Source organism: Ursus americanus, chromosome X (genome assembly GCF_024610735.1).
Source record: "Ursus americanus isolate L20-20 chromosome X, mUrsAme1.1.p, whole genome shotgun sequence".
NCBI lineage: Eukaryota > Metazoa > Chordata > Mammalia > Carnivora > Ursidae > Ursus > Ursus americanus.
The window spans coordinates 96,029,276-96,046,909 of NC_142164.1; the positions used below are offsets into that span (position 1 = coordinate 96,029,276).

The 17,634-nt window shown below is 34.7% G+C and overlaps 1 protein-coding gene across 11 annotated transcripts in view; it reads left to right on the top strand.

Moving 5' to 3' along the window:
* Nucleotides 1-17,634, top strand: part of DMD (dystrophin) — a 2,097,152-nt gene that overhangs the window by 1,059,425 nt on the left and 1,020,093 nt on the right. The gene's annotated exons all lie outside the window — the stretch shown is intronic.

Below are 17,634 nucleotides of genomic sequence, written 5' to 3' on the forward strand. Positions count from 1 at the left end.
TTTACAAAAAAGAACATCTGTTTCTGTTTTTTTTTTTTAATTTTATTTCAGAGGGTAAGAAGTTGTAAACTGCTTCTTATGAACAAGAGGTTTTCTCCATTCCTTGCAGTCTTTATAGTAAATGGATTTTTAATTCATTGATAGCATACTGTGATTAAATTTTCCCATGATCTTCATATTTCTGTTTTCATAGCAGAAACTCAGATCCATTTATTGTCCTTCAGAGAGCAGTGTTCTGCAGTATTTTTGTCATACAAATATATATCTCTATTTAAAACTTGTATAAATCCTTTCACAAAGAAAGTTTTCCCAGTTGGATCATCTCTGACTCAAACTTCCTGGGGAGGTGTGGGGGTGGAGGGGAATGGCTTTAAGAAATGAAGTGCAAAAATGTAATGCTTTCCTATGATACAAATATATGAAATGACCCTGAATGACATCTCTACTCTTGTCTTTTCATTTTTCCCACAAGTATGGTTCTGGTCAATTATAAAAATTGACATTTGCAGTGGGCCCTTCTGTGAAAGAGGTGCCAAATCGGAAGCAATTTATTTTAGAAACAGAATATAAACATATATATCCCCTGTCTCCGAAGTGTGAAGGTTGAAAAGCAAGGGGACGATCTTCAAAGTGTCTAAAATATTGATTTGTGGTGTAGTTTTAAAAAAATGCTTCAGATTAGTTTTTCTTTCTCCTTTTTTCTGGATGGTTGCTTATGCTTTGGGTCAGTTGGTGCTAAAACGTGAACCTCTATTTTTAAATTTATTTTTTAAAAGATATTTTATAGTGGTTTCTAACTCCCTTTAGATAGTCATTGCTGAAGAAAGTCAGAATCATTCTGCAAAATGAATTCAGATACTTTCCCTACAATCACAAGTTTTGCTTTTGTTTGCTTTGTTTCTATATACTGAACCTTCTCTACCTCCCTCTCCCCCAGAAATTGCCCCAACTGAACATTTTTTTTCCATTTTTAATCATGTATTTACTTCAGGAGCAAAGAAGATATTGGGTATTCAAATTAGTTACTTTTCAATATCAAGCTAATACCTTGCATAAATAAATTTTAGCAAAACAACAGTCTAGCGTTCAACAAAATTTCTCCAATAGATATATCCCAAGCCATAGCTATATACTTATCATCATCGATCCTAAGGCATTCACAACAAAATGATCAAATCAAGGGGGAAAAAATGGAAAACAAGCTCTTAAATCCAGAGAACATTCTGGTGGTTGCCAGAGGCTAGGGGAGTGGGGGCATCGATGAAAAAGATAAAGGGTAGTAAAAGGTACAAACTTCCAGTTACAAAATAAAGAAGTCATGAGGATGAAAAGTACAGCATAGGGAATATAATCAGTAATGTTGTAATAATGTTGTATGGGGACATATGATGACTGCACTTACCATGGGGAGCATCAGGTAATGTATAGAATTGTCAAATCACTATGTTGTACACCTGAAACTAATATAACTAATATAACATTGTATGTAAACTTTACATTAATAAAAAATTGTTGATTATTCATTAGGGTATTTTACTATCTTTAAGAAAAATTTTTAAAATAAATAATTTACGTAAAGCAGCCCTTCTGGCTAAGATATTTTTTTTAGCTCAATGTTTAACATTAATTATTGATCTTTACTTATAAATTAAAAGATGAACTAAAAATGCAGAATCTATCAAGTCGTCTATATTTCATAAGATGAAATATAGAAAGCATAACAGCAAATTAAATCGCCTGACAAATTTGAGTTAAAGTTATTTAAACTTGCCAGGACAAATACATTAAGGAAAGATGGACTGTAAAGAATGTAGTAGAAAATGCAGCCATATGAAATATATCCATATACTTCTTTCTTATGAGCACCAGGGCAATGCAAGAAAACAACAACAAAAGCAGTGTGCTATGTCAGATTTCACCTTTTAATTTAAAAAGTTATTCACCTCAAGAGGGGATTTTCTTTTTCAGGTAAGCTCAATTATTTCACATCTTGTTAATTTAAATGGTCAATTTACTTTCCTTCTGAGATTTTTCTTGGGTAAGAAGAAAGAAATAGATTTGGATGTGTATCCTGAGTAGAACTAATTGTTTATTACTAACTCTTAAGATCTCTAAGAGGCAGAAAAAGGGGAACTCTCCACCCCTACCGCACTTAGAAATCTCCAGATGAAGGGGTACATTCGGTTGTGTGAAATGCTAAGTTAAAAGCAACAACATTTTTGGATGTCTCTGTAGTATGCATTCAGTTTTTAAAAAGGCTATTATAGACTGAATTACTTTCTCCACATCAGTTTTGTATCAAGAATTTTTAAGACTAAGCCCAAATACAACGTTTACTTTCTTCAAATGGCATTTCACTTTTTTTTCCAATGACATATAAATACGTTAACATAGAAAGCTTGTGACATTGCTTATGGTAGGCACATATTCCATTTTTGCTAAAGGACTATATAGATGATGATTCCAACCTTGACTTTTTCAATCTTGCCTTCGCATTAGAATTAAGTAGAGAGCTCTAAAGAAAGACATGTCCAGGCCCCAGCACAGATGAATCAAATCTAAATTCCTGGGGGTGGGGCTTGGACATCATTTTTTTTTTTAAGCTCTCTGGGGGAGTCAAAGGTGCAGACCAGCTGAGACCCTTGGGAAGAAATTGAGACTCAGAAAGATTGAGAAGCTTGCCTACGGCTGCACGGATAGTTATTAGCAATGCTGACTCTAAATCACGGTTCTCCATCCTTGTTTCACGACCCTCCATTATGTGAGACCTCTTAGCACTGCCTTCTTTTACTGCTGAACAGAACAAATTCAAAAGCTAGAAGATAGGAGAGAGGGAGTTAGGGATTATTTTTAGGCACAAGTACTGATAAGACTATTTCTCCCAGAATTGCAACTTTCCTTACTTTAACACAGAACTATTTAGCGGTAAGATACAACTGAAGAAGTGCGCACACAAGTTATCAGGCGATTTTGATACGCCAGTTTATATTCCTTGTCGAAGGCAATGACTGAATTTCTTAAAACTACTGTCCTCACACTACATACATACCATCTGGGGGTACACGATGAATTTCCAAGGAGTAGACACAGATAGTTTTAAAGGAATTTTTAAAATTGAAGCATAATTAACATACAGTGTGATATTAGTTTCAGGGGTACGATACTGATTTGACAATTCTATACATTACTCAGTGCTCACCATGATAAGTGTAGTCACCACTTATTTCAAAATTCTCAGCTTTCCTTTGTACTTTTCACTGAATAGGAATTGCCTGCAAAAATATGTCCATGGTCTAGACCTCAGGCTGTTTCTTCTTTCCCACCTCCTCTTCCTAAACCACTTCTCCCACTTTAAGAAAGAAAGGCTTGTCTTTCACCCGTCTGGGATCTTACTGGAGCTTCAAACCAAAGGATCATGAGTGACTTTAATGACTAGAAAATACAGCTTTTTGCAAGGAAGGTGGTTTGCTAACTCTTTGCTTTCTACTAAACCTGAAGAGAAGACCTAATGAGTTGTCAGCTGATAGATCATTAAAAACAAGTTTTAATGATGGATCACCACGTACTTTTAGCATTTGACACAGAAGGGGTTCAAAGAGTTGAATAAAATTACTACATTAAAATGCCTTCCGTTCCCTTCTACTCAATTAAGATTTATCAGGACTTACATCTATAAAAGCAAAAAATATAAATAGAATTTATGCTGAAAACTTTCCAATTCTGGAAATAATATATATTCTTCTGTAGGTACATAAATTAGTGTAATCCCCCGTCTGTCTTATTAAGAGAAATATTTCAGTAAAACTTTATTTTTAGGTTTATTATTTATCAAGTTTTGTAATATATGTATATTGATTTGATGAATTATACACTATTAATGATTGTGATGATAAGGTTTGTTTTTTTTTTACACTCAAAGCCTGTGGTGACAGAAAGAATATTTAATGTAGATGCATATTGTTATTTGAGAAAATTATGACAGGTTATCAATATAATCTTTCAAACATAAATATATCTTTTATTTAAAATGTATTTACAGTGATGTGCCTCAAATTATATCCTGTACAATCTTTTAAACTATGAATGAAAAATTCTAAATCTGCAAGGGATAACAAATTTTTCAAAATTCTTTTTTAGAGGTTACATAAGCAAGAAAGTTTGGGGACTCCTGATCAGTATCTCTAAGAGAAGGTATTTGTTTGTAGCCCCTAGAAAATTCCATCAGTTCAGCTTTCTATTTAAAAGACAATAGTAACTACTTTTTAGAATGCTTCAGATAAAAATCATTCATACACACTAATTTTAAAGTGATATTCAAACATTTGTAGTTGGGAACCTTACATCATCCATGGATGTAAATGAAGCTCTTAGTTTGCAAACATCAGAGGTACGTTTTTAAAATACAGTAATTTACATTGCCCTGATGTACGCATAAATTAGTGTCACTTCTATCTTGTCAATAAGAGTATATAATACACACACTCTATCTCACTCTCTCTCTATATATATATATATGCACACACATATATACACATATATATGCATGTATATGTATATTTGAACTAATAGGTCAGAGGACAGTACTAACCTAATATAATAATTAAAGGAAACATAATTATAATTATGAGAATTAGCTATATGATGATTATTTGACTTCAGCTGGTAGATCAAAAGAATAAGAGCTTTCACCTGTTCAAAGAAGCTTCATCTTTTCTCCAAACATTTACTCAGCTGTCTAAGCTTCACCAAGTGGTGAAGTATTTTTCTCGAGGCATCTAATTCAGGTAGGTACAGAATACACTAAAAAATCCCACCAGAAAACTTCACCGCCACCCACGTCCTAAATTCTTCATTTGTTCATACTTGGCATTTATTTGATGTCCTGGCTACTCATAACATCTTAGATAGATTGGCAAGATTCATGAGAAATAAGACGATGCTGTTTTCAAGATGGTGTGGTTTGAAGAAATGACCTATGTTTTAGAATTAGACTGACTTGTATCCAAACTCTGGCTTTCCCTTTTGGGCAAGTTGTGTAGAGAATGTACCCTCTGTTTCTTCTGCAAAAGGGTCCTATTTTCCTGGATCCTTGCAAAGATTCAAAAATATATGAATATTTAGGAAAAATAGGCCCTGATAAGTGTTAATTCCATTCTTTCCCCAGTTAAACTTGTCAGGTGGGAGAATGAACAAATTACAGCTGACAGAGAATAGCAAAAGATCATTTACAGAACCAAACTGCCTATAAAATGATTTTAAAATATTAGTAACAATTAGCTTTTGTCAGATACTATGATAACACTCTAAAATAAGTGAAATACTTGATTTTTTCCATTTATTTAGTATTTTTTGGTCTCATTTACTCATTGGCTCAATATTAAGGACATATCGTGTACCAGACACTATGTTAGGTGTTTAGTATACTGAAAATCTTATTAGTACAATTAAATACATACATATATTACATATATAATTTTAGATATATAAATAAATGTATCATTTGTTATATATTATATAAAAATTGGTCTATATGATATATACAATTTCAAATTTGCATTATCAAAATTGATGCTGTGTATAAAATAATGAATATAGATAGATATGGATATAGATATATAGAGTCTTACCAGGACCAGGGGAATCTGCTCACATCCACCTATCCAGCTTTCCTTTTGAAGTTCATTAATTATGCACCATCTAAATAACACTATCAACTACAATTTGGCCTAAGAATATATTACGTTTCCGTTGCATATACTGAAGGTGTAAAATATTTCTAAAATAAGAAAAAATTAATATATAATGCAATATCTATATAAAATTATATATCAAATGAAATCTTGTATCAAATAAAAAGTAGTTTCTATGATACTGTTTAGTCTTAAGGCTTTTCATTTGGTTTTATAGAAATGATGTGAAATATATTTCCTGAAATAGAATTATTAGGATTCTAGGCTCTGACAGTGGCAGAAAGCTAGAGGGAAAGAAGAACAAGAGAAAGAATATAATGGACAAAGCTTTGCTGGAAGTCAAACCACCAGTTTATATTTCAAAGCTGACAGGTTTCCCCTTTTTGGTTTGCTGTCATTGAAGCTTTCAGATGCACCTTGCCCATGGCTAGGTTATTTTCAAAGATTAAAATGCTAAACTGGAAATTAAATGCAACTTAATTCCCAATTTAAATTTCCATTATTTTTGAAAAGTAAAAGATTAAAAGAATTGTGTAATTATAGTTCTGGTAGAAGAAGTAGTTCTGGAAAAGGTAGAATATACAAGTCAGGGGGAAGATATTTCGTATTGGAGGAGAGAGGAACCTAAGCTATCATTATTTTGAAATTGGTTGGGAAATCTATTTTCAAATGGAAAATATACTGTATTTTTAGTAATTTCCTTGTCATTTTTCTGTCTCCTTTTCTGTTGTAAGATAAATTCTGAATTCTTTATTCCATTTGAGATCTGCCTCCTATTGTATTAGCTCTTCTAAAGTTACCAAAAAATACTAAGCTACACAATATTCCAGATGTCAAAGCAATTATTTTTAGGTTTAAATATTAAACTATTGACCCTTGAAAGTCAGTAAGATTCCATGTTGTTAAAAAAAGAAAACTATACTCAAGTAATAATCAATCTGTTCACCTAAGCAACTCAACAAACACATTTAAAACTGGGTTTATAAAATGCTAAGTCCAGACGGTAGGATTTTCTGTTTTTCAGTTAATTATCTTAGTAGACTGAGCAAGAGGTAAGACTGCATCCAATCAAAATGTCCATGGAAGCTCAGCTACAGTTTTCATGTGGCCTCACTGGGAAATTTTCAATGCCTACCATGGAAATGGTCCAAATAAGAAGATCTTTTTCTTGTTAGATAGAAGCATTACTTAACCTTGTTTTCCTCCCAGCACTTAAAGCGTCTGCCCTTAACATGCAAGATAAACTTCCCTGAGTATACCTGTGCACCATGGACTATAGCTTACATGAAATTGTACGAGTCAGGGGTGATTTCCAGCACACTGCTCACTCTCATAAAAGCATAATACAAATGAGACTGATCTTATTTGTTTGAATCTGTTTTCATTTATACAAGATGAAACTGCTTGCAAAGATCTGTGCTTTAGATGCAAGTAACAAAAGATTCATGACATAATGCACATGTTGGGATGATAGAGAACCATCATCCTGAGATTCAAACCTCTGAAGTCTCAGTGATGCTTAAACAGATCCCAGACTGCTTTTTGAGAAATGTTCCAGCTCAGTCTGAATGAAGTCTCACAGCCCACTTTTCTGTAAGACTGGGAAGGTCCCCATTTGGGTACTATTATACATCACCTTTTCAATTTTCCTAGCATTATGTTAATAACCACTCGCTCACCAGTATCCAAAGCATGTCTGTCTTTCTCAATTAGAGTTCATCCTGCATTCATCATAAATTAGAGCTTCAAATTGTCTGCCACCTTACTTCTCTCAAAAACCTGGCTGGAGTGGTAATTAAGAGTGATACTGTAACCAAATGATCACTTTTAAGGAGCTGCTGATCCTAAAACTTTGTGATTGTGTAACTCCAAGGACCATTTTTACCTTTGGAAAGTCTAAGAACTTTTCTTTTTTTTTTTAAGATTTTATTTATTTATTTGACAGAGAGACAGCCAGCGAGAGAGGGAACACAAGCAGGGGGAGTGGGAGAGGAAGAAGCAGGCTCTCAGCAGAGCAGGGAGCCTGATGCGGGGCTCAATCCCAGGACCCTGGGATCACATCCTGAGCCAAAGGCAGACACTTAACAACTGAGCCACCCACGCGCCCCTAAGAACTTTTCTTATACCAAAAAGCTATATACTTGAGCCATATTACCTTGCCTTCCTCAGAATAAAATATTGGGAGTTCTATTTTAATATTAAGTACTCAGGCTCCATCAGAGATCAATTAAGAAAATCATTAAAAATCACTTTTTATATTTGATATATATTTCTCAATAATCCTATCAGTTCAGATGGTCAGTATTATCAGGGTATGTTTCCATGGGGCATATTCCTTTTAGAATTTAACACCAAGATAAAAAGTTGGGTCTTTTGAAGGATGGGGTTTATTATTTCTTATAGGGTTATTTCCTTCTTAGACTCAGGAACTGAAGTGGCCATCTGTCATCAACTTAACTCCTGAATCTTGCTTAAGGTAATAGATTTAATAAATCTGAAAATTCTTCTGGCTGAGTGATGTTAACTTAATACATGTTAAAGTTACCTTTGTTTCACAAGACATTTTATGAAAAAACACCCTCGTCAGAACTCAGATCATTACTTCGGCCTTTATTTCTACTACCAAAGGGATAAAAACAATTTCTCCAAAAAAAGGTTGATACCTAGGAGGACATTTCTGCTACACTCTTTTTTTTTCTCTCTCATCACCACCTCCAAGATTATAAAAGAACTTTAAAAATAAAAGGCTCCTCTGCAGTTAATGTCTGGCTTGTGTGGTGGTTCAAATGAATATAGTTAAAACCATTCTGTGGATGGTGCCCAACACAGGCTGACACCAGACAAAATGAGGCTATTCCAAATTATATTTTAGAGTTACTTTAGGAAAGAGTGAAAGAGAGAATTTGCATTGTATCAGATCTTCATTGGCAGGGGATGGTTAAGGTGTAAGTCGTCATTAGATTGTAAAGGAACATGTATCATGCCTTTTAACAATAGTTAACCTCATTAATACATTTCACAACACTATTTATAGTGCATGTAAAAGTAATTTATTGACATTAATTATAAAAACAGGTTTTGAGAGTGTTGGCTTGGAGAGTGTTCTGCCCATAAGACAGATTACCACATGCCTACTACATAGCTTGACTTGGATTTCCTGAATGTCTCATTGATTTAAAATGTCTCATTCCTTTCCAACATCCCCCAGACTTGTTCTTCTTTCTGTATTTCTTGTATTAGCTAATGACTTCATCATTCTCCAGTTACCCAAGCTGAAAATAACTGTAGTCATCGTAAACTCCTATCCATTTTGCCTCTTTCTCAGGCAGAACTGTACCCAGGTCCTGTCAGTTTGACCCCTGAAATGTTTCTCAAGATGTTTATAATCTGGCCGTCATCTGCATTTTCAGTACTCTCTTCTAACATTCCACTATTTACATAATTTCATTTTCAGTCATACTACTATCATTTATCCAACAAATATTTATTTAGCTTCCTCAGTAATCATCATAATCATTATTATTATTAATTATAACTAGATGCTGAGGATATAAAAGTGAATATGACAGACGTGATCCCAGCAGGGATGTCAGACTTCACACAAGTAATCAACTGTGATGTGTCTCATGAGGTGCAAGAGTAGAAGAGAGAAAGGGGGGAGAGAAGGAGGGGAGAGCCATTTGGGTTAGAGTTAAAAATTTGAATTAATATCTGCATCAGAGAAAGCATCTCTGAATTAGTGATATTTATAGAGATAAATGAAGGATAGGTAAGCATTGGCCGCACAGAAAACATAAGGGTCGGGGAGAATTTTCTATGCAGAGTACCACACGGAAAGATCTAGGGGAGTGACAAACCATAAAGGGACTGAAAGAGTGTGACAAGAGTATGTTTGAAATGAAGAGGGTCAAGAGACCAAGCTCAAGGGGAGCTGGGACCAGATCCTGGAGGGCCTCTAGGTCCTGTTTGAGAGATTTTTCCTTGCCTTCTGGGCTTTGAGAAGTCATTAAGGGGTGATAAGCAGGACAGAGTCATGATAATTGTGATTCAGACTTCTTTTGCTGAGGAGTGGGAAATGGTTCAGAAAGAAGCAGGTGTGAAGGGAAAAAAAAGAGGCTATTACTGTAATCTTTGCATGAAATGATGGTGATCTTGACTAAGATAGTACTAATGAGGGTGCGAGGAAGAGGACAAGTCAGAAAAATGGCAGAGGTGGAATTGACAGGTGTTGGTGTTAGGTTGAATGATTATAGGGTAGAATCTAAGGAAACAGTCAGCTGTGATTCCCAGTTTCTGATTTGATTTCCTGGGGAGATGATACTACCATTTATGGAAATATTAAAATAAGTGCTATATTGGATGAAATAATAGATTAAATGCCTAACAAGGGAAAAGGTACAGATTTGGAGAGAAAGAGAGGATGAGTTTGTTTTGGATGTATTCATTTTGATTTTTTTAATAATAATTTTTTATTATGTTAGTCACCATACAATACATCATTAGTTTTTGATGTAGTATTCCATGATTCATTATTTGTGTATAACACCCAGTGCTCCATGCAATATGTGCCTTCCTTAATACCCATCACCGGCCTATCCCATTCCCCCATCCCCCTCCCCTCTGAAGCCCTCAGTTTGTTTCTCATAGTCCATAGTCTCTTGTGGTTCATTCCCCCTTCTGATTACCCCCCCCTTCATTCTTCCCTTCCTTCTCCTACCAATCTCCCTGCTATTTCTTATGTTCCATAAATGAGTGAAACCATATGAAAATTGTCTTTCTCTGCTTGAGTTATTTCACTTGAGATATCTGTGAAATTTCTAAGTGCAGGGTTGAGTAGGCACTAAGAGCAGTGATTGTCCAGAATGATGTCTGGAAAAAATGTAACCACCATGAACTATATGTCTTCCCCTAAGCATGTCACACAGCTCCATGTCAGTGCACTTGTGACAAGCATTTGTCTGGAGCTTTCATTCATTACCTCTTTTTCTATAGTTAGCTAAAATGTCACCTATAGTAATTCTTCCCTGTCTGCACTGTCCCCTAATTTGCTGGTATGATTAATTTTTTTCTATCTATGTTCCAAAATACTTGTTTCATTAACCTAATGGATAATTCCTCATGTAGAGCAATTGTGTGATTTGTATGTGATCATTTCTCTGACCAGGTTAGGGGTACCTTAAGGGCAGAAAAAATATTTTCATCTTTTATGCCCATGCTTAACACCACATCTGGACCATTGTAGATCTAGCTTTCTAAAATGAATGTATTCCCTAATGTATGAGTGTCTACCATATTCCAAGCAATGTTCTGCACATTATATACATGCTCTCATAAGCTGAGATTCTAGTAAGCTGAGCTAGGAGACAAATTGAGAGAGGAAGAAAATGGCAAAGTGGGAAATGCTATTCAGAGAATTAAAAGAGTGTTAGAAAGGCTTGAAAATTGTTTTAAACCTCACTGAAGATATGATTTCTAAGAAGATACAATTGATGATAAAGACTCAGCCAGGTAGCATTCTAGGGCCAGAACATTCCAGGCATAGGAGATAGCTGGTGCAAAGGCCCTAAAAATGATCAAGCTCTATATGTTGAGTGAGGATCAAGAGAACCAGGGTGCCTATAAAGTTGTTAGGGAGATGGTGGAGTTATATATTCCCCTATTTTTGAAGCACATCATCTCATACCTCGATTGAGTTCATTCTTAGCCTCATCTTATGGGCACAATAGTTGAGGTAAACATCTTAATTAACATAAGGCTCTCCATGTAGTAATACCCAAGTGTCACAAAGATTTACCTACAGAAGACATTTGTTCACACCACGTAGCCATCCAGTGGAAGCATGCGATGGGGATCAAGAAATGAATTTTATTTGTGAAAGGCGAGGGCTGTAGAAGTGGTCATAGCAACTTCAAATTCAAAAGCACATGAGAGTAACCTTTAAGGAAGATTTAAAGGCCAGAAAATAGCCTAGGATCCATGAAGACCAATTTGTTTGAGGTTATAGGTTTAAGCATATATCTTCCTGAGTTTATATGAGTTTAAGTTTATATAGGCCAATTTTATTTGCTTGTTTATTTGTTTCCAGCGTGTCTTGTCTTAAGGCCAAATGTTTCCCTAGAGAATAACCACTCCGACTATGCCAGTTGCTATATTTTTATGCAACCTTCAACTCCTCATACTAAAGTGCCTCCAGAATAGAAAATAAATCTTTTCAAAATTTCAAAAGAGACTCTTCATGTATTCCCCTTTAAAGTACCAGGCAGACGTATTTCTAGGTTTCTAACATATTGGATGTTGCCTGGAAGTATATTCCAACCTTCACAAGTTATTCCTGTCACCATGCACACTTACTGGTATGCTTCTGCTTTGGTTGCTCCTTGGAAGCTAAGCACTTTCTGGGAAGAAAAAAAAAATATGGAAGAGGAAAAGTAATTTTACTTTTAAAATAAGATATACATGAGCCATGGATTTGTTTTGTTTTTAATTTCCCATAACTTAAAAAGGTACCGTTGCTTTAGAGCAGGGGTCAAGAAACTCTTTCTGTAAAGAGTCCGGTAGTAAATATTTCAGGTTTTGTGGGCTATAAGGTCTCTGTTTCAACTCCTCGGCTCTGCCATTGTAATGTGAAAGCAATCATAGACACTGCATAAAGGAAAGTGTGTAGCTGTGTTCTAATAAAAGTGTATTTACAGAAAGAGGCAGGAGGCCACATTTGGCTTGAGGGCTGTAGTTTGCAGACTCCTGCTTTAGAGCTAACAATATGTCAACAGGTATCAACTGTTTGGGGAAGCCTGTAATTAGGGACTATAATACCTGAAAGATTTATCTCTTCTTTTTTCTTTCTCCTTTTCTGGTTATGAGAGATAAGGGCTAGACATGTAGTTAATGATAAGGTCCAGTCAGTACAATTACAGTGGTTATCAACACAGTTGGCAGCCTGTTGGCCAGTCTTATTTAATATTTGGCAACTTCATTTTCACAGAATATACTCATATGTTTGCAATGTCTTTTATTTGCTGGCAAGGGAATTATAAATTATGATGATGGGGGGTCACCTTTTGTTTATAAACTTGATGGCATTCAATCAGCATAGTCACCCATTTTCTAATTTGTATAAAGTAAGATCTTTTATCTAAATGTAGACTCTTGCAGCCTTTTCCCTTCTCCACTTTTTCCATAACAATTAACAATGAATTTATTTCACTTTGTATCATCTGTATTTCTGTGCACCTTGAAAACGTGAATACAAAGCAGCACTGTGACATGTATTTTGCCTTATTCACACGTAGTTTTCCCAGTACTTCATAAAAAATGGAATAAAATAGTCTAGTAACATGTTGAATACACAATAATCAAATAGAAAAAGAAGCTAAGTCTTCAATCTTTCTTTTAAAAGCTCACTTTCCTAAATCATGTATATAAACATTCAGAATTGTAGTTAGAAGAAAAAGTGTTCTTAGTATTAAAATATTTTAATTGAAGAGTGTATGAAGTGATTTGACAAGAAACATCAGAAGTATTCAGGCAGACCATTATTTGCTTAGTAACTGTTGCTTCACTAAAAATACCTCAATGATTTTTCAGGAATACTTGATTATTTCATGAGTGAATGGGACCTATCTCTTTTGGGAGACTCCTGTGCTCATAAAGAGTATATTTTTTCCAGTGATCCCCCTCCTTTTTGTCGGTAGGTCACAAGAATGGTGTACCCTAAAAATCCACATATTGCTGAAAATGTGAAAGTACCTGAGATATATAGATGATATGGATATAGATAATATAGATAGATCTAGATCAATCACACATAGTGTGAATTCACACACATATATATGGCTTCAATTGTCGGATATCTTATGTTCCAAAGAAGTGTAATGCTTATCATATTTTTCTACTTATATTTCTATATAGTATGAATAATATAAATATTTAAAACCAAATGCCTTATAAAATTTGAATGGGTATTAAGGAGGGCACATGTAGCAACGAGCACTGGGTGTTATATGCAAATAATGAATCATGGAACAGTACATCAAATACTAATGATGTACTGTATGGTGACATAACATAATAAAAAAATTTGAATGAATCCATCATATGACCTGTGATATTTTTCCATTTATGTTTTCTCATATCATTATGAACAGTGATCTGAAAAAAAAGAAAACAGAAAAAAAAAAGCTACTCCAGATTAGTAAAGGATTATTGAATTTAGAAGGAATAAAGTCTACAAATCATTCAGGGAAATTCAGCCCCTTTGTTTTATCTTGTCTTATTTCTGAAACCATACAATTCCCTGAGATGAATAATCAGCCATATATTTGATAAGCTTCTAAATTAGGCTCAAACAATAGTAATCTATTGGGCTTTCATTTCCTCCTTCCATTTTACTAATCCCATCTATATGTATATGAGTTATGGGCATGTTGGGTTAATTACGTTGTCCTCTATTTTGAAGGAAAGATTACTTTTTATGACATTAAGAAGGGTTTGATTTTCTCCTTTAATTAGCCACTTTTAATTTTGATGGAGTAATATTGATAAGGTGAACATTACACTTTGATAAGTGAACAGTAGACATTGATAAGATGAATATTATACTGAAAGCATAGCATTTGGTCATATTATTAGATGATTATCAAAATATGAGTGATAAAAATGAACTTTAAAATATAAGACAAGTCTTAAATATAAGTGTATGTAAATGTATTTCAAGCAAAAATGTGTGCACCTATTTGTCCATTTATGCGAATTATATAGTAACTTTGAATATGAGTATCTTCACATATTTTCTTTCTCTTTCATCTCTCATATGAAATTGGTATTTGCTTTTCTGAAGCTGCAACAAAGCACACAAAGATAATTCTTAGTGCAGTTTCACTGAAACTCAGTATTATTCTGGTTAAATAAAGTGTGAGTAAGTGTGTGACTTAATGATCCTTTTAAATCCTGACACTAGCATTAAGCAAGGACAAAGCCAATAAAAATAAAATTAGGAACAGGAGCATTAAAAGAGAAAGGATTAATAAATACAAAATAAGGGATATGGTATCTGTCCATTGTTGAGAAGATGTTAGTGCTTAGGAAAAAAAAATTTGCCTGATCATAGTGTGTGGTGGGAGTAAAGAACTATTATTGTGTATTCTCCTTAAGACTTTACTTTTTTGATTATTTTTTTCTGTATCAGTTATATTAGCAGATGTTTGATTTGAGTTACTTTAATATATAAGCTATCACAATATAAGAAGTATTTCGAAGACCCTATGATAATCAAATGAAAACATATTGCAAATTAGCTGAGAAATGTGAAATATTTATTAATTTTGGGAAAAGTAGACCAAGGTTTCCCAGTTATTTTCATATTAATGTATTTTTTTCATTCATTTATTGAATAAGCTTTAACTATTTACCAATATGACTAGTTTTTCTATAGATAGATATATATCACCATTTGATCATATTCCAATTTAGTTTTGAAGGATCACAGGTATAAATACAGTTTGAGGGAGTATATCAGTTAAAGTCCAGTCAAGAAAAGAGCTGCTCTGATCTAATACAGCAGTTCCCAACCACAGGTGATTCTGCCACCCAGGGAACAGTTGACAATGTCTGCAGACATTTTTGTCTGTCACAACAGTAGAGGTGTTACCAGCATTTAATAGGTAAAGGCAGAAATGTTAGTAAACACCATACATGACACACAACACAAGCCTCCCATAGCAAAAATTCTCTGTGTTAACATATCAGTAATGATGAGGTTGAGAAACCCTGGTCTGGTACAAGATATTTAATATGAGGAACTAGTTACAAAAATGTTCACACAGTTAAAAAGCCCAACAAGAGACAGTGAGGCAGCCCAGAGGTTAGCATGTGTGGGAAGGAACTACCACCTCTAGGATTTTAGAAACAAGAGAATAGTGGTTATTACTAAGGCCCAAGAACCAGACCGACTGAGTAACAGCTTATTTGAGGATGGATGTTGCTGTTTGGAAGCTGGAACCAAGGAAGGAGAATCTTTCCTGTGTACTGGAATCACAGGGAATATGCAACCCATGCTGGAGTCACCAGCAGAAGTAGAGAGAAATGGAAGGTAATACCCTTGTTTCTCTCTTCTTCCTAACTGCCAATCTTTCATCAGTGCTTCCCATTGGCCAAAACCAGAAAGAAGCCAATTGGCAAAGGATTTGGGGAAATGTAGATTGCAAAGGACATGGGAGGAATGAATCTGAGAGCAAATAAGAAAATTCGCAGGACAAAGAATAGGAGATATAAAACTTTCTGATTTTATTATTCCAGCATCCATGGTATTCTTACACTCACATCTTTCCTTGTTGGAAAATATGAAACTATATCAAAAGTAACAGGTATAGTAGAATTACAGTATGCATACCAGTGGATATTAACTCTCAGATGGAAACTAGGAAAAAGAGAAAGAACTTGCTAAAGGAGAGATTGTGGGGGAAATCATTTAAAAAAAAACAAAAAACTATTGGGCGCCTGGGTGGCTCAGTCAGTTAAGTGTCTGCCTTTGGCTCAGGTCGTGATCCCAGGGTCCTGGGATTGAATCCCACATGGGGCTCCTTGCTCTGTGGGGAGCCTGCTTCTCCCTCTGCCTCTCTCTGTCTCTCATGAATAGATAAATAGAATCTTAAAAAAAAAACTATTATCATACCTATTGAAACTAAATCCTAAAAAAAAGAAATTAAATCCTTTGATGATTTTTTTCCTTTCTATCTTTATTTCAAAATCGAGAAGATAATATGTGCATTTTTCTTTGTTGCCATTGTATTGGTGTCAAAAATAAATAATGTGCACATTCTAAGGGAAAAAACAAGGTGAGTGGAAACAAAAAAAGAAACACAATGGAATGAACAAATATTACTACAGTCTTATCTCAATTAAAATTGAAAATGGTACCCATCTTTTCTCCAAATAGAAATTAAGTAACTGAAGTAGTGCAACTTTCTCTTCCATGGCAACTCTAGAAAAGGGGCAGATGGCATGGGATTGTGGACAGATGGACCTATGGAGAGGCCACATTTATAATTATTCTTAAAAATTTTACTTCCAGCATCACCCAAACCTTCTACAACATTTGTCATTATTTTCTTGCCTCCTCAGCATCACCTTATATATGGATACATAGGAACTTCCTCTTAGTTTGACTTAACCAAGGTGATGGAAGCCAGCTTGACTAAAGCAGCATACTTCTATACAAACCAAGATTAAGACTTTAACTCTGTATATGAATCATCATGTGAGAAGAGAGGACATGTTCCCATTCGCAGTCTCCATGTCTAACAGAAAGCAAAGCCGAGACTGAGAATGGTTCAGAGGAAGTAATTACAGCTAGTGGTTAAACAGCGCAGTGTGCTTATTCTGGTACTAACAGGCTGGTGTTTATTTTTTTTTAAATAATAGTTGTTACTTAAGCAAAGTTATCTGGGGAATCCCTGAGTTTCATTAACATACACCCCATAGTTACTAACAAATGGAAGATAATGCAGGATAAACCAGAAATGTTTACCAAAGAAACCAGTTGGCCTCGTGAAGCCATGACACCCCTGTGCTTAGGGTGTTAATGAGTCAAAATAGAAATGGTGTGAATAGGTGATGGATAAAAAAAAAAATACCTCCTTTTATTGCCTTCCTTGGGTTCTCACAGTAAGCTGCTTGTGGGGAGACTATAAGAACTCTTTGTTCTTTAGGACCTCAAGGGGCATATCCACAGTACAAAGTATGTATGGTGATGAATAATATGTATAATGCAAGATTATATAGATCAATTAACTGCCTTTGTCTAGGCAGTAATTTCTAAACAATACCCTAAAATCATTAACTATAATGAAGCCCGTTCATATGCTCTGCTTTTGACAAATCCGTATCACCTTCAGGGGCTTGGCCATCTCATACACAACTCTGCTTCAATAGAGAAAGATTGTGTAAT